The sequence below is a fragment of the Apium graveolens genome, chromosome 7 (assembly GCF_009905375.1).
Source record: "Apium graveolens cultivar Ventura chromosome 7, ASM990537v1, whole genome shotgun sequence".
NCBI classification, from domain to species: Eukaryota; Viridiplantae; Streptophyta; class Magnoliopsida; order Apiales; family Apiaceae; genus Apium; species Apium graveolens.
Window position 1 is genome coordinate 223,140,626 of NC_133653.1, and position 19,022 is coordinate 223,159,647.

The window sequence follows — 19,022 nt, forward strand, 5'->3', positions numbered from 1 at the left end:
GCAGTCCACATAGGCCTCATCTTGAGAAAGAAGATGTAGGTGCATCTTCACCTTCCAGTGGTGATAGTTGTCTTTGTCCAGAAATGGAATCTTCACTCCAACATCCTTTTTGTTCATCTTGTTGTTTGTTGTGATCTTTATACTCTTTGTTCTTCAAGAGCTTGCTCTGATACCAATTGTTATTCCCTAAAAGATAACAAGAATTACAGAAGGGGGGTTGAATGTAATTCTGGGTACTTTTTCAAATTTAAAGAAAGTTTTAACTTGATAAATATAGCAGTGTTTGATTTGCAATGGTGCGGAATAAAAGAGTGATAGAAATCAAAACACTAAGTAATAAAAATAAAAGCTTTTAAAACTTTCTGGTGGATTTGAAAGTATCCACCAGATATATATATATATATATATATATATATCAAATTGAGAACTCTGTGAAGCTTTGAATAGCTCACAGTTGCTTACAAGTTTAAAAAACTAAACTACAGAGAAATGCTTACAGAATACAGCTTGAAAATGTTTCTCTAAAAATATGCTTGCTTAGTTAATTGTTCTGCTTGCTACACTTGGTTTATATATTACCAAGTTTACATGAATATAAGACAATATAATAAAACAAAACATATCTAATCTAACTCCATGTTGCTTTACTACTCTATTCCAGCATCTTTGAATATCTTCACAATTGCATAAAAATGCTAATGCTTCTTTGTTCTTGAAATCCTGCTTAACAGGCTGCCACATTCCTTTTGCAAACACCCAACACATGTGATTGTGTTGTCACTGTCAACAGCTATTTGAATTTGATCATCCGTCGGAACTATGCTTGTCATCCGTCGGGAGCTTTGTTGATCATCCGTCGGGAGTCTTGTAGATCATCCGTCGGGAGTCTATTTTCCATTTGACTTTATTTCACTTATACAGAATTACAAGACATCTCATATTTATAATTAATCAACCAATTCTGCATATCAATCTAGAAGTCAACATAACTTACAGAACCCTAAGCAATCTACTTGACTAATACATGTTGTTTGCAGAAATGTGCTACAGTTCTTATTTGTTACATAAGCTACTCACTTGATGGATGTCAATTTGTCATCCGTCAGGACTATAAGGTTCATCCGTCGAGACTATATTTGATCATCCGTCGAGTGCTACAAATTTCACTAAGTTAAATCTACTAAGGTATTTTGTTTAACTTATCATCAAGTTCACAACATATTCCTAACAGTCTCCTACAACAATGAAACCAACAAACCAACAAAAAAAACTATAAAGTCTAATCAAAATACCATCGTGTACAGAAGCAATATCAAAATTCTAAAGTCTACTACAATTAAAATACCAATCCTACAGAATATCCGTGAACATCTCTTAAGAACTCGGCTCCACACAAATTCGATTTGACCTGATGCTTAATTTTTTTGAAAAACTTTCACCATTTTCTCCTTTTCTAATCTTTTGGATGACATCTCTGTAATTAACACATGAAAGGAAAATTACATAAACATGGTGTATTAGTAAATTCATCAGACAAAATGCTAGCTTTAAATCAACTAACCTGATTGAGCTTTGATAGTTGGTCCACATCATCATTCTTAACAAGTGCTTCACAGACAAAAAGGACCAAATATGTGCTATTTACTGAAAAAAGTAAGAAACTAATTTACAAACTAAGTATACCTGGAGCCTACGAGCATGGGTGCATAGCTGCTCAACAGCTCCAAAATGAGATGTATAATATGCAGCCATCATTACATTAATATTATGTTGCTGAAGTGAATAAGCAACTTGTCAAAAGGGAGCCATGAAGTCAAATAAAATTCTAAGCTTTATGTAGAACGACTTCTATATCAAATGACTTTCACTTTGGCAATAATACATATTTTTCACCTTTTGCTCGAAACTGGCACAATTAAGAGTATATCTTAAAAGGATTGTCTAGATGAGCGATGTCAAATTACTCTCCAAAGGATTTGGATTGTTGTCGTTTCAAAGGAAATTAAAAACTAAAAGTGCCAAGCTATTTATTATTTCATCTAAAAAAGAGAAAAACTTTCTGTTATAGCCAAAATTTGGTATTGGATCATCTCGGGTCAAATACGGGTCAATTGGAATTGAATTGGGGCAAGAAGATGAATAATTAGGTTTTGGTCTAAATTGTATGAAGTGAAGACGCGTCCTGTATATGTAGGATGTGTCCATGATTGTGTAGGCTGTATTTTGGGTTGTCATGTAAAGAGATGAGGAGGAAGATATTGGAAGGAGGAGGACGCGCCCAAGGCGCAAGACGCGCCCTGATAAGTAAAAATAATGGGATGAGCTATACAGGTAATAAGGTTTCCATGCAAGGAGAATATGTGTATTTTACAAGGGGAGGACGCGTCCTGACTCCTGGAGATGCACACTTTGGGATGGTTGAGCTTGTTCTCATTCAAGACAAAGCAAATAGAGATATTTGGAAGATATAGCAATATGTGGAGTTCGTAGCGTCAGGACGCGCCCAATCGTTCAAGACGCGTCCTATGTGTGAAAAATGCATGATCAAGAGTAAGTTTAAAGCAAGACAAGCGTGGAAGGAGCAATGGAGGATTATTTTCATTAACGTATTTGTTGCAGGTACTCTTTGAAGAATTCCCTCCTTGAGACGGTCAAGGAGGGGGATGTCCGTGAAAAGCTTGAAGGCCTCCAGGGGTATGCCTGATGATTGAAGGCCTCCTCCTGTATTCAACGGGTGTCCTCGTTGGGGATGCGGGGTTAACTTTGGTGTGTGCTTTGGGAACTCTGTTCTTGTATTCAACGGGTGTCCTCGTTGGAGAACTTTGGAGTCATCCTGCACTTTGCACCCAAGAGCTTGGGATCACCTGTCCTGCTATCTGGTGGGTTATCCTCATTCGGGGGACAGGGACGCGTCTGGCATTTGGGGTGAACCGTGGCTATACCTGCGTTCGTAATTCAAGGGAGATAGCTGTAGCGGAATGTTATCCTTGCGCAGGGAGATGCATTATCCGTGAAGTCCTGCGATTACAAACGAGCCTTGGGCCTTCGCGGTTGGGCCTCATGGTTGGACATTCCTAAAGCTAGCGGAAGATGGATTCTGGATCGGGCCTGGGAATAAGAAGTCTAAGCCCATTAGATTTCTTATTCCCCAAGAACTACGTGGGCTTGATTCCCTATAAATAGGGATACGTAGGCAAATTGTGAGGGGTCGGAAGCGAGAGCCAGAAGGAGCCACCACCAACCCTAAGCAATCTCAGCCCCCAATTTATCACAACCACCTAACTCCGCTCACTTTTCAGGCGAAGAACCACCATCGTAGATCTTGATTCCGGCGACGAACCTCAAACTTTGTTGATACCAAATTCCTCCGTCAACAAATTGGCGCTAGAAGGAGGGGTGCTCATCAAGATCATAATCTCAGGAGGAAGAGATGTCTCGACACGATGAAGGTTCTTTGACGCAATAATTGAAGGATAGCCACGGAGGAGTTGCATACAACGGCCACGAAGGAGATTCGTAAAATAAATATTTTTGGCCAGGGGGGTCGAAGGAGATTTGAATGTAGTATCCACGGTCACGAGGGAGATCCATGGATGATGATTTCCAGCCATGAGGGTTGAAGTTTACAACCATGGCCACAAAGGAGCAAAGTTGGATGAAAAATTCGGATTTGGTGGGTTAAGCGATTTGCTTACACTGTTTGGGCCGTATCTCGAGTTCCGTAAGTCAGATTTGAACGATCTTACAGCCTACGCGAAGCTTATTGAATTCTCTTTAATTCAGAGATGATATGGATAGGAAAATCCAAGTTGAGTAGCCCGGAAACAGAGGAAAACAGCAGCTACGAATTTTTACCAAAAAATCCTATTTGTCTTAGAAGATTGCAAGAAACCCATTCCATTAAGAAGATGGGGAGAAACCTATTTGGTATAGAAGATTGAAGAATCCTATTCTATTTAGAAGATTGAAGAATTCTATTCTATCTAGAAGATGGGAGAATCATGTTCTAATTAGAAGATTGGAGAATCCTATTCCATTTAGAAGATTGGAGAATCCTACTCCAACGAGAAGACTGAACAATTCTATTTGATTTAGAAGATTTGAGAACACTATTCAGTTCAGAAGACTTAATCAGGCGCAAATCTGAGGACGATCGGGAGGAGAACACTCCAAGAAGAAGGCATTACTATCATGAGCTAGTCATCGCCTTTAACAAGATCCATCAAGGTAACACTCAACTAGTTTCGTTATATTTTTCATTACTTGTTTTTGGGACTTGTGCAGGAAGAGGATTGGGAAAGAGATTTGGCATGGAGAAAATCCCCCACAAACTCTTAGGACGCGCCTTGATTAAAAAAATTGGGGCCCAGATGACTTCCAGCAAATTCCAGGAAAATTCACCGACTGGACACGTCCGTCCCTCTAGGACGCGTCCTCCAGGTAACATTCCAAGTTCCATATTAATTGTGTTTATTGTAGGTAGGAAATCTTATCAGGAAAAAATCTCATGAGTTACCAAGTGCTGCGTCACAATATATTAAGGCGCGCCCTCTGCATGTGAAACATTCAGTGGAGAATTGCCTTCCCAGGGCGCGCCCTCAGAAGAAAAAGTCTATGGAAGTTTTCAATGAAGATGTCATGATAATCAGATGAGTTATAGTCACTACTTGAAGAATGACTCGACTGGAACTAATTCCTCATCTTTCAAGACGCGCCCTTTCCTTAAGGCGCGCCCTCGAAAAAAATATATATATATTGATGGTGAGGTGAACTTTATTGACCACAAGGAGAATCTTAATATTGGAACTTCAAGAGAAAATAATCTATCAGAGTAGAGGTACCATGAATCCTAGGACGCGCCCCTTGATTGTCAAGGTGAGGCCCCAGGACATGAATGAGCTCTTCCATCTAAGGATATAATGTTATATCCTCAACAGTTATAAGTAAACTCTCCAAGGCTATCTCTCTCAAGAAATACCCATGTGATCTTCCTCGACATTAAATACATGATTTATAAAGAAGCAAATGAAGTACAATGATCTTCCTAGTATGTCGAGAGTTTAGTTTCAGCGAACGCGCCCTCACATCCTCAATAATCTGAGTGAGTTTTCAGGACGCGCCCTGAGCATATCTGGCTCATATGTTAAGGCTTCTTCTTTCGATATGACTACCAAGGTCATCTGGTTGTCTTTAGTAAAAAGGGAATGTGGGAGTTGCATTAGTTCAGATGAAGAAGATGAGGCTACAAAGTACTTTTGACAAGGTGCACGCTCGGGGGGTAGGTTACCTTTCATTAGTTCTGTGGTGTTACATATTGCCATATGAGTAAGATGCCACTTCGTGAGATGCCTCGTTGGGAGATGATTCAACAAGAGATAGTTTCTGCATCGCTTGAGCTTTGTTGAAGATAAAAGCCTTCTAAAAATATTGATCATTGATTTAGTTTTGTTACATGAAGATTTTGTAGAAGACCCTTGTCGAGGTAGATGCTCCTCTTACAGAGGACGCGCCCTCCAAGGATGTTAGCTTGTCGAGGTAGACGCGCCTCTTACAGAGGTAGCTCCCTCCATTGATGATTTCCCTTGTCGAGGTGGATGCGTCTATGACAGAGGACGCGCCCTACAAGGATGAATACCCTTGTCGAGATAAGACGCTCCTCTTAGAGAGGACGCGCCCTCCAAGGATGAAGACCTTGTCGAGATAAGACGCTCCTCTTAGAGAGGACGCGCCCTCCAAGGATGAAGACCTTGTCGAGATAAGCCGCTCCTCTTAGAGAGGACGCGCCCTCCAAGGATGAAGACCTTGTCGAGATAAGCCGCTCCTCTTAGAGAGGACGCGCCCTCCAAGGATGAATACCCTTGTCGAGATAAGACGCTCCTCTTAGAGAGGACGCGCCCTCCAAGGATGAAGACCTTGTCGAGATAAGACGCTCCTCTTAGAGAGGACGCGCCCTCCAAGGATGAAGACCTTGTCGAGATAAGCCGCTCCTCTTAGAGAGGACGCGCCCTCCAAGGATGTTAGATTGTCGAGGTAGACGCGCCTCTTACAGAGGTAGCTCCCTTAAAGAATGATTTCCCTTGTCGAGGTGGATGCGTCTCTGACAGAGGACGCGCCCTCCAAGGATGATTTCCCTTGTCGAGGTGGATGTGTCTCTGATAGAGGGCGCGCCCTCCAAGGATGAATACCCTTGTCGAGGAGGATGCGTCTCTGACAGAGGACGCGCCCTCCAAATATGAAGACCTTGTCAAGATAAGCCGCTCCTCTTAGAGAGGACGCGCCCTCCAAGGATGAAGACCTTGTCGAGATAAGCCGCTCCTCTTAGAGAGGACGCGCCCTCCAAGGATGAATACCCTTGTCGAGATAAGACGCTCCTCTTAGAGAGGACGCGCCCTCCAAGGATGAAGACCTTGTCGAGATAAGACGCTCCTCTTAGAGAGGACGCGCCCTCCAAGGATGAAGACCTTGTCGAGATAAGCCGCTCCTCTTAGAGAGGACGCGCCCTCCAAGGATGTTAGATTATCGAGGTAGACGCGCCTCTTACAGAGGTAGCTCCCTTAAAGAATGATTTCCCTTGTCGAGGTGGATGCGTCTCTGACAGAGGACGCGCCCTCCAAGGATGATTTCCCTTGTCGAGGTGGATGTGTCTCTGATAGAGGGCGCGCCCTCCAAGGATGAATACCCTTGTCGAGGAGGATGCGTCTCTGACAGAGGACGCGCCCTCCAAATATGAAGACCTTGTCGAGATAAGCCGCTCCTCTTAGAGAGGACGCGCCCTCCAAGGATGTTAGCTTGTCGAAGTAGACGCTCCTCTTAGAGAATACGCGCCTTCCAAGGGTGATTCCCCTTGTGGAGGTGGATGCTCCTCTCATAGAGGACGCGCCCTCCAAGAATGATACCCTTGTCGATGTGGACGCTCCTCTCATCGAGCAAGACGCTCCTCGTAAAGAGGACGCGCCCTCTAATGATGTTAATTATTTGAGGAAGACGTCGCCTCTTTAAAGGGCGCACCCTCTAAAAATAGATGATCGAAGAAGATTGTAAAAGTTTTGACTTTGATTTGAATAAATGAATCACGCTATTTGTGGAAAAGATGAGATCAGCGGTTTGGAGTCATGATTTGTAAAGAAGCAGGAAATCAAATATAGAATGGTATTGTGTCATCGGTGGAAGGATCACTATCACCAACAAGACACGTCCTCCTTGTGTCAAAGATTATTTATTACTTGAAGATCAGAGAGGTGGTGTTTTATTCTGGTCGCGCTTTTCTTAGAGTACGCCCTCATATGATGACCCTTTCAGTTTAAGGCGCGCTCATGGTAGACCAATATTGGGATGAAAAAGTTAGAGAACCCTCAAACCTTTGTTAATGGATTGTGCTTTTCCAAGGTATGTGAGGTGCACACTTTTATACAAATTCTCTTGTTTCTTACGCCGAGTTAGCTCATGTAAGCTTAGAGATATGGTACATAAGTGGTAAACCTCTCTAGACAAACCAAGGTTAAAGTTATTAAGAAGAGAAGGGGTATTCATAGGTGAAGGCGGGAAGAAATGTGAATGACAATTGTGAACGCGACAAAGAGTGAGAGCGCGCCGTCATGGTCAATAAGGAGGATAAGATTCCGAAGACGCGGCCTTAATTGAGAATGCGCCTTCATAGAGGAAGATGCAGAAGACGCATACTCATACGAGTGGAGGATGACACAAATTTTTGCTTGGATGTAGATATTAGAATTCCAATTTTGTTTCCAACTTCATATGGAATTCGGGGGGTAGTTGTTATAGCCAAAATTTGGTATTGGATCATCTCGGGTCAAATACGGGTCAATTGGAATTGAATTGGGGCAAGAAGATGAATAATTAGGTTTTGGTCTAAATTGTATGAAGTGAAGACGCGTCCTGTATATGTAGGATGCGTCCATGATTGTGTAGGCTGTATTTTGGGTTGTCATGTAAAGAGATGAGGAGGAAGATATTGGAAGGAGGAGGACGCGCCCAAGGCGGAAGACGCGCCCTGATAAGTAAAAATAATGGGATGAGCTATACAGGTAATAAGGTTTCCATGCAAGGAGAATATGTGTATTTTACAAGGGGAGGACGCGTCCTGACTCCTGGAGATGCACACTTTGGGATGGTTGAGTTTGTTCTCATTCAAGACAAAGCAAATAGAGATATTTGGAAGATATAGCAATATGTGGAGTTCGTAGCGTCAGGACGCGCCCAATCGTTCAGGACGCGTCCTATGTGTGAAGAATGCATGATCAAGAGTAAGTTTAAAGCAAGACAAGCGTGGAAGGAGCAATGGAGGATTATTTCCATTAACGTATTTGTTGCAGGTACTCTTTGAAGAATTCCCTCCTTGAGACGGTCAAGGAGGGGGATGTCCGTGAAAAGCTTGAAGGCCTCCAGGGGTATGCCTGATGATTGAAGGCCTCCTCCTGTATTCAACGGGTGTCCTCGTTGGGGATGCGGGGTTAACTTTGGTGTGTGCTTTGGGAACTCTGTTCTTGTATTCAACGGGTGTCCTCGTTGGAGAACTTTGGAGTCATCCTGCACTTTGCACCCAAGAGCTTGGGATCACCTGTCCTGCTATCTGGTGGGTTATCCTCATTCGGGGGACAGGGACGCGTCTGGCATTTGGGGTGAACCGTGGCTATACCTGCGTTCGTAATTCAAGGGAGATAGCTGTAGCGGAATGTTATCCTTGCGCAGGGAGATGCATTATCCGTGAAGTCCTGCGATTACAAACGAGCCTTGGGCCTTCGCGGTTGGGCCTCATGGTTGGACATTTCTAAAGCTAGCGGAAGATGGATTCTGGATCGGGCCTGGGAATAAGAAGTCTAAGCCCATTAGATTTCTTATTCCCCAAGAACTACGTGGGCTTGATTCCCTATAAATAGGGATACGTAGGCAAATTGTGAGGGGTCGGAAGCGAGAGCCAGAAGGAGCCACCACCAACCCTAAGCAATCTCAGCCCCCAATTTATCACAACCACCTAACTCCGCTCACTTTTCAGGCGAAGAACCACCATCGTAGATCTTGATTCCGGCGACGAACCTCAAACTTTGTTGATACCAAATTCCTCCGTCAACACTTTCTTTTTCGTAAAATTCAATTAAAGAATCTGTTTTTTGCAGTTTTACCTCATATGTGAACGAGTCATGAGATGATTCAGGCTAGGTTAGAGTCACGGCAGATGTCGTGCCATGTGCATACATGATGTATAGAGCTCTTGGTATCTGTTGTGCAAAGAGTAAAATATTTGATGCAACATCCTGAAGTAGAGAATCGCAAAACCAAGGAACTTATATTATTGCATGAATAACACTAGTCCAATCAGAATTACCGATTATCAGAGATCAAAGAGGAATTTTTATTTTTTTAATAAAATCTTCTTGACAAGTATATTGAAGATATTTCACACTCAAATACCATCATGCCAGTCCCTCCCTTTCTTTCTAATACCCAAATTCAGTAGCATCAGCCAATTCCTCCCTTTTTTCTAACACTCTTAATCTTTCCTCATTTAACAAAAAGCAAACATTTTATGTACCTAATATGTACCCCTGTAAATAAAGCCTTATTTACTTCTTATGACATGTTAATATTTCTGTATTTAATCTACAAGTTGATTCATGTTACCAGAGACCTCTTTAACGGGTTTGTTTCTCTTTTGGTTTTTCATATTTCTATAATAAAGGGGCTTTCACATAGATCCATACCTCTCCTTTTCCAATGTGAATGATGTGCGGTGTGAAATCCATTCCAGATGAACTATTCATCCATTTACCTGGAAAAAAAATGGATTTTGCAATCAGTAAAACATTTCCTCTGCTTTTTCTTGATAGCTTATGCTATCGATAAGTGATGTTTACTTAAATTTTTCCATGTCCAATATATATAATTAAAAAAAATACAAGCTACAAGATAAGCGATTACAAGGTGTAAACAAATAAACTGACCGTAAAAACTTGACAGAAATAAACAGCATCATCAAAGGAATATGCAAAACACACACCTACACCTAATACAAGAAGCACCAGATATTACAAGTAGTTATTGCTATCAGTAATCAGGCTTCCATATGATTATTGGAACCCAAGATTACTCCATCGATTTGTTGCTAAAGTTTGTATTCTCTATAACTCATCCATTCCTGCAATTTAATTATTGAATTATCAATAATTGATAAGCATTAGAGCCTAGAAAGGGTCATAATAAATTGGACCTACATGCCCTAGATTCTTTAACCATGCATTTTTCATGTGTAAAATAATGAAAATATAATAAAGGTAAGACAAGGCAGATATTAAACTAGGACTGCTTTAATGACGTCAATTAAAATTGAGCCATCTTCAATGACGTCAATTTAGATTTGGTGGCTGTTTAAGATTTGGAGCTTCCCTACGTGCATGAGCTATGGTGAAATTTAATATTTATTTCTCACCAGGAGGCTCTAACTTGTCATTTTTGTAAAGAGTAGCAATCCATATCTTTTATGCTAGCATCCACCAACATTATCACCAAAAATAATAAGCTCCTTAAGAGGTGGTAGAGCATACGTTATAGTAACTGATGACAATTTCTACAAATCTAGTTATCAAGACCCAATTAAATTTTGTGTGCAACTCAGCTCAGTCCAAAATGCACAGGGTTGTCAATTTTTATACTTGGTACAGAGTTCCAATATAAGAGATGCATTTGTAGTTACATTTACTAATAATAACATAATTCTCTAATAGTAATTACATGTTAAATAAATTCAATTCAAATGGTTTTCCCTGATTTATATTCAGATTTCACTTATTTTCATTAAGCACGCTGGGCATATTTATCTTCTTCCTACAACTTTCTCGTCTTGTAACTATCCAGATAAAAAGGAGCCAAATAGAAAAACACCATTCCTGGGAAAAATCTTACTATATGTAACGCTATGGGAAATTCTGAACAACTAAAAGCGATAACAGATGGATCATTCCTCCCTTTTTCTGAACAACATAATTTTTTTAGGTAAATTTCCATTTCCCACAAGATGTTGCTTGCTTGTTACTGTCCCTTATAAGCTGGCAGCATGGAAGAAATATGTAGATTTAAGTTTGTAACAAAAGATGGAATAATAGGTCATCACTTCTATTACCAAAAAATACAAAGTTTAAATTGCTCAAATTTCCACATCATGGCAAGGATATAAATCTAAAATATAAGTTTTGGGTATAGATACCGACCTTGGGATATCTACTGGTGTAAAGTCTATATTGCTTAGATAACTTACTTATATTAAAAGATTAAATTCAAGTAAACAATTTACCAAATATGAACTCGTTAGTCGGCAGTACAGAGGCTAAAATAGCAGCAACTAAAATAGACGGGCCAAAAATGGGCGTAAAAAGTATGTTCTTTTCCGTACATAACTTGGTCTGCATTAAGATTACATATATAAAAAATATAAATAAGGCTTATAATTTGGTGCAGTACAAAGTACAATCACTTATGCGAATGAGTTCATTAAACCATCTATGTGATATAGCCTAAAATCAGATTTATACCAAGCTAGCAACTGATCCTGAAAGAGAGTAGTGTACCTATATATAAGATACTAAACCAATTGATAACATATTCCATGTTGTCAAGAGACCTAAAATGTAACACCCCGAATCCAAGGTCGTGAATTCGGGTCGTTACGATCACTTATTAATTATATAATTTTCTTTTCACAATATTACTCGACCTTTTATTCAAACTCACACACACACACAGGTTATATGCTTGGAAACGGTATCAAATAAATCATCTCCATTATCTACCTGACGGGGCTGGCGCACAAAAAACCTACAGAACTCACGAGTATTCCTTACCCGCCTACGGACAAGGTCTGATCCATGCCGGTAGTCTGTTGTGATATGATATATAAAAGCAAGGGTGAGCATTATAGCTCAGCAAGGTATATATCCCCATAATTAAGTATGTAAGGATAAATAAAACCAATAATTATACTTTGTATCTCCAAAGCGTTCTGAAAGTTTATATGCTTGTCAAATTTATAATATTCTCAAAATCAACTACAATAGTATATCCACTGGATACTTGTATTTATCTCTTTCTCAAAATCATTTTATACTCGTACTCATTTTATTTCAAAATCTCAAGATGTTACTCGAACCAAGATTCTCAAATGGGTGTGATATATAGTCATCAACATCCCAATTTAAAACTCAGCCTTATTGGCAGATTTCTCAAATGGATTTGATATATATTCATCAATATCCTTGTTTAAAACTCAGCCTTATCGGCTCTCTGTTGTATATTTCACAACAGTTTTTCCAAAATGGAAGAAAGGGACTATACTGGAATAAATCACGTATTGGTGATCAGCCGAATATGAAATTTTCTCTACTAGTAGAAGGAATACAAACCTAGCCGCCTTTGGGCTCATCAACACACTACACGGTGGTTGCCCATTGTCGTGCAAGTCCGAAAGTCAATGGTCACATAGACCATATAACCGTACAATGCGCCACTCCGCGCTTGCATAATGCGCCACTCCGCGCCTGGTCACTGCCCGATACCACTCCGTGCCGGGCAGGCCACATTCCAGTCCCAAGACAATTATATCTTTTACTCAAAATCCTTTTTCGAAGGAATAGGTCGTTAAAAGTTGACATTTAAATAAGATGATTTATTCATCACTTTTAACTCAATTGATCTTTGGGAGTTGTCGGAGTTTTGAATTTAAAATCATTTTCAAATCCCTATCTGTAGTAGGGTGACACATATATTACTCACTTGTTCTTTATTGAACGAGGAAGCAAAACTCTTATGCTTCTAGACTAAGTTCCCTAAGGTTTTGATACGTTTCAAATGATTAATCTCTTTCAAGAGTTTTGAATAATTTAGAAAGTACCTTTGGGAACTATATCTATTTTTAAATAAGTTTTTAGAAGTCCGAAGATATTAAATATCTAAGGTCTCATAATAATTTAAGAGGGATTCAATGAATTGATAAAATCTTATAAATAAAACATCTCTGTATAAGGTTCGATGAATTGATAAAAACCTTATATATAAAATATCTCTGAATATGGTTCGATGAATTGATAAAATCTTAAGTACAAAGTATTTCTAATTAAGGTTCAATGAATTAATTAAAAAAACCTTAAATACAAAATATTTCTGAATAAGGTCGAACGAATGGAGACACCTTAATCAAATAATCAAAACAGGATTTGGTATCCTATAATTGCTCTTTGAATAGTTAAATCTTTATTAAATAACGTGAAATGATTTATAAGCTATTTAGTATATTTTTAAATACTTTCTGGATATTTAATAATCCCTTAAATATCGCTTTATAAAATAATCAATCAAGTAAGGGTGTCCCTTAAATGAATAAACCAATATTTCTCGAAGTTTAAGTCAAAATCTCAATCGTTCACTTGATATATATTACGCGAACGTACTTTGTTTATCGAAATAGAAATCTTTCGCATCCGGCTCTCTCCGGAATTAAATCGTTAATAAAATATATCTGACTCCCATTATCATATATTATATTTGAAATACGTTTAAATTTCTCATACTCGTGTAAAACGAAATTTATTTTCGTAAACAATCGCATAATTCGTATGCATTGATATCATAGACAACAGTATATATATATAGCATGGATAGTATGAGATAGGGTTTCGAAAACTTGCCTCGAGTGATCGAAGTGGTATGGTCTCTGGTGTTTGGTTGGCGATTTATAAACAAGAACCAACGGTCTAAGTTAGTACGCGATTAACGTCTCGCTTTTATTAAGCAACTTTCACAACTACTCAAGTATAACGAATCTTCAATCGTCACATTCTCAACACTTATATTCTCACTTTATAACATGGCCGAGTTTTGAAATCGATCGTTCGCTTTAGAAAGTCCATTTCGAGTTTTAAGCTCGAATGTGAGAAAACGCGCGTCAAAACTAGGTTTTTATGCGTTTCTCGTTTGCGCTTGCTTTACCAAAACATTTTTATAAAATCGAAAAATTAATATTTTCTCAAAATTCTTTTTGGACAGTCTTCTGTACGGTCATATCCATTTTTCATAATATTTCCAGAATCTTGAAATTATTTTAAGTCCTTCAAAATCACCATGCAAGTGGACTTAAGTGCAGTTGGCTAATCGCAGAAATGTTTTACACTAAAACGACCATAACTCCTAAACCGTGAATCTCCTCATGATGATCTATACATGTACAGAAACTACAAAACAAGATATATCTAGTCATAGCTAGTGGTTTTCAAATTCTAACCATTTTCATGGCCGAATGTCCTGCAGAAAACAGATCAAGTGCAAGAATGCCCAAACTCAATTTCTACTACTTGATCTTAACACAGTCACTACCTATAACCATCATAAACACAATTACTTCTCAAGATCCACCCACATAAACCTTATATGCTCTATCTAGTACCACATACATGAATTACAACTCAACATCTCAAGCCTTTAGAAAGAACATAATCAATTCAAACTCAAACAAACACAATCCTTTGGATCTTAACACTACAACAAACATAACTCTTAAATCCAACCATAAAACCTTAAAGGGTTGAAAGTTATACCTTCTTGGACACTAAGAAGGTTAGTGCTAGGATGATTTATGATTGGTTTGCTTAGAAAACACTTAGAAGAGCTAGATCCTTAAGAAACAAAACCAAGAAACAAGTTAAAATTTCGGAGTTACCTTTCAGCACCTCATTCAAACATTTTTATAAAATTGTAACAAAATAATTTGAGGCTGAAATTTGGAAAGAAGCTTACCCATGATATATAGAAGATATGGTAAAAATTTCATGATATTTGAATGAGTATATTTTGAGTTATGAATTTTTCTTTCTCCCTTGCTCACAAAACCCGAACTGCTGGAATGAAAAATGGGAGAGCTTTAAGTGAGGGAAAAGGGGTTGTTTCCTTTTGTGGATAAATTATGGGAGTGTATAATGAATATATGGGATGTATGCAGCATATTTGACGATAATTTGGCAAAGGTATGGGTTGGTTTGATTGTGTGGCGAAGTGAGAAAAGGGAGAAGTATGGCTTGTGTACTTGTTTGTCTCCCATCACTATTCAACACTATTCCACTAACTATTCTAGTTAACTTCTAATCATCTAGTTACACTCCTAACTACTAGTTAGGACTTCGTTATGCATGGCCAACTTGCATGGGATTTAATTTCTCATTCGTTTATTTATCGCAAACGCAATCGTCGTTCCATTCCGATAGTTTCCACGTATAACGACTTATTTCGTAGCGATTTCTTTTATCGCTTATAATCCTATAACCAATTCCATTCCTTCTCTTGATCATAGAAACACCTTGATATATTATTTATTTCATGTAGTATTCCCGGTTCTACGCCATTCTTTACGGATACGAAAACACATAGTATAATCGTGAATCTTCGAATTCCGTCGGCTTTTATATTCACTTATTTTCCTCGATAAACAAGAATATGATCTCGGAATCTCAAAATTCCAATATTCATTTTATGATGATCCCCATACGTATTACTTAATCAGCTTAAGTTACTATTCACAGAAGTTTTAAAATATTACAAAAATCAGGGTTCTTATAGTCTCCCCCCTTGAAAGGATTCCGTCCCGGAATCAACTAACAAATAGATGGGGGTACCTTTCTCGCAGGTGGCTCTCTAATTCCTAAGTCGACTCCTCGACCTTGGGATGTCTCAGCAAGACTCTGAATAGCTTGACACTCTTGTCCCTGAGTACTTGCTCTTTTCAACCAATAATTTCAACTGGTTGCTCAATATAGGATAGATCTAGTACTTACTCATGTTTCACTATATTCTTCGTATCCGCATTATACTTTCTCAACATTGGCACATGAAAAACACTATGAACATGTTGAAGGTTTGGAGGTAAAGCCAATTCGTATGCCACGGTTCTATTCGTCACAAAATCTCAAAGGACCCATATATCGGGAACTCAGCATCCCTTTCTTTCCAAATCTCATCAATCCTTCCCATGGTGACACTTTTAAAAAAATACCTGGTCACCCACTCCATACTATCTGTCTTTTCGTGCTAAGTCGGCATATTTACGATGTTGGTCTTGGGATGTCGCTAAGCATCCTCTGATCAACTCAACTATGTCCCTCGTTCTTTACACCAAGTCAGGACCTAGTAACTTTCTTTCACCTACTTCATCCCAGTACAAGGGTGAATGGCACCTCCGACCATATAGCGCCTCATGTGGGGGCATTTCTATACTCGCATGATAACTATGACTGTAGGCAAACTCTATCAAAGATAGGTGTTCATCTCCATAACCTTAAAAATCAATTACACAATTTCTCAACATGTACTCCAATATCTGAATGATTCACTCACTTTGTCCATCGGTTTGGGGATGGTATGCAGTACTCACATTCAGTTTGGTTCATAAGCATTCCTGAAAGCTCCTCAAAAAAATCTGGAGTTGAATCGGGGATCTCTGTCAGATACGATAACTACAGAGACTCCATGTCTTATCACAATTTCCTTGATGTATAGCTCTGCTAATCTATCCACCATGTAGGTTTTCTTGATTGGAAGAAAGTATGCTGACTTGGTCAGTCGATATATAATTACTCCTATTGCATCACGGTTAGCCTTAGCTCGGGGAAATCCTACCACAGAATCCATGGCTATTTGTTCCCACTTTCACATCGGAATTCCTAAGGGTTGTAGGAGTCCCCTCGGTCGCTGATGTTCCACCTTCACTCTTTAACAAGTCAAACACTTACTGACCCAATTGGCCACGTCTCTTTTCATGTTGGGTCATTAATAATATTCCTTTGGATCTCGGTACATCTTGGTACCTCCAGGATGAATTGAATATCTAGAATTATGTCCTTCACGTAAAATTTCATCTTTCAATTCTCGAACATTCAGAATCCAAATCCGGTTCGCATACCTCATAATTTCCCTTCTCATCTTTCTCACATTTGACTTCTTCTCAGTCAAAGATTCTCGCTCTTCATTCGTCTTCTCTTCCTGACAATGTCCCATCTTTTCTAACAATTCCGGTTCTAATTTGATCTCAAATAGTCCATCAATCCCTTTACCGGTGACTTCACCTCTATCTCCATCTCCTCGAGTTCTCTCACTAGTTCCTCCGGCGTTATCAACATCTTAAATCTCTCTTTACTACTAAGGGCATCGGCCACCACATTGGCCTTCCCTGGGTGATATAAAATCTCACCGACATAGTCTTTCATTAACTCTAACCATCTCCTCTGTCTCCTATTGAGTTCTTTCTGAGTAAATATATACTTAAGGCTCTTATGGTCAGTGTAGATCTCACAATTTTCTCTGTATGGATATTGTCTCCAATTTTTCAAAGCAAAATTATTGCTGCTAATTCTAATTCATGAGTAGGGTATCTTACTTCATATTCCTTCAGCTGTCGTGAGGCATAAGCAACCAATTTCCCATACTGCATGAGCATGCATCCTAATCCTTTATGTGACGCATCACTATAGATCACAAAATCACCCTTTCCATCGGGCAATGCCAGTACGAGGGCTGTTACCAAACTCCTTTTCAATTCCTGAAAACTTTCCTCACATTTTTCGTTCCACACAACCTTTTCCGTTTTTCAAGTAGGCCTAGTCAAAGGTCCTGATATCTTAGCGAAATCCTATATGAACCTCTCATAAAACCGGTTAATTCCCAAAAAGTTCCTACTTCCGTAGGTGTGGTTATTCTTTCTCATTGGAATACTACCTCAACATTGGTAGGGTCAACTAACACTCCTTCACTGCTTATCAGTTGTCCTAAGATCTGAACTTTATTTTGCCAGAATTCGCACCTTAAGAATTTGGCAAACAACTTTTCTCTTCTCAATGCTTCTACCACTATCCTCAGATATTCTGCATGTTCTTCTTCCGTTTTAGAATAGACTAAAATATTATCAATAAAATAATGACGCACACGTTCAAATACTTTTTAAAAACACTCGATTCACAAAGTCCATGAAAGCTACTGGGGCATTCTTTAGCCCGAACGACGTCACCAAGAACTCATAATGTCCATACCTCGTGCGAAATACGGTATTTGTCCCCTGTTTTAATCTTCAGTTGGTGATATCTCGTTCTTAGATCGATTTTTGAAAAGTGTACCACTCCTTCAAGTTGGTCAAACGAATCGTCAATTCTAGAGAGAGGGTATATGTTCTTAATAGTCAGCTTATTCAGTTCCCTATACTCTGTGCACAATCGCATACTGCTATCCTTCTTTTTGACAAACAACATTGGTGTGCCTCATGGTGACACATTAGGTCTCATCATTCCTTTGTACAACAGTTCTTGCAACTGTGAAGTCAATTCTTTCATTTCAACCGGGGCTAGCCTATATGGGGCTTTTTGAAACTGATGCCGTTCCTGATGCTAATTCGATAGCGAACTCTATCTCTCAGTCAGGTGATAATCCTGAAAGGTCTTTGGAAAACACATCCTTAAATTCGTTAACAATTGGTATGTCACGTACATCGGGGCTTCTCTCTTGGTACCCGCCATGTATGCTAAATACGCTTTGCTATCTTTCCTCAATAATTTCTTCGCTTGAGCAATATTCAAAAATTTATGGGTCTGACGTTGACCCTTAATCACAATTTCCTTGCCGTTAGGCATTCGGATTTTAACTTTCTTTTCTTTATAATCAATCTGAGCACCATTGCTCGACAACCAATCCATTTTTAAGACCACACCAAATTCTCTCAGCCTGAAAGGAATTAAGTCCAACTTAAAGTCCTTCCCTCCTAGTTCCCACTTGCAGATTAGATGAATCTCATTAATTGGAACAACCTCTCGATTCACTATTTTTATTCGCAATAATTCTCGCGTTGGAATCACATTAAGTTTTAACTTGGCCAAAAATCTCGCGATATAAAATACTTAATTGCTTCAGAATTAAACAGAATATTTGCAGTAACCATATTGAGTAAAAGGTTACCTGCTATCACGCCCTAGCTGGGTTGGGGCAGT

General features: G+C 39.1%; 1 long non-coding RNA gene across 5 annotated transcripts; it reads right to left on the minus strand.

Annotated features, from left to right (window-relative positions):
* Positions 1-488: 488 nt before the first annotated feature.
* LOC141672397 (uncharacterized) lies at positions 489-10,156 on the minus strand. Of its 5 annotated transcripts, none has more exons than XR_012555502.1 (5): positions 9,960-10,156; positions 9,720-9,787; positions 9,141-9,236; positions 1,562-1,644; positions 489-1,474 (listed from the first exon to the last, which is right to left on the minus strand). It is a non-coding gene; the product is annotated as an uncharacterized LOC141672397 (long non-coding RNA). The 5 variants fall into 5 exon arrangements; XR_012555501.1 differs by having other exon boundaries at positions 1,562-1,773; XR_012555504.1 differs by having other exon boundaries at positions 9,141-9,272.
* Between the last annotated feature and the right edge of the window lie 8,866 nt (positions 10,157-19,022).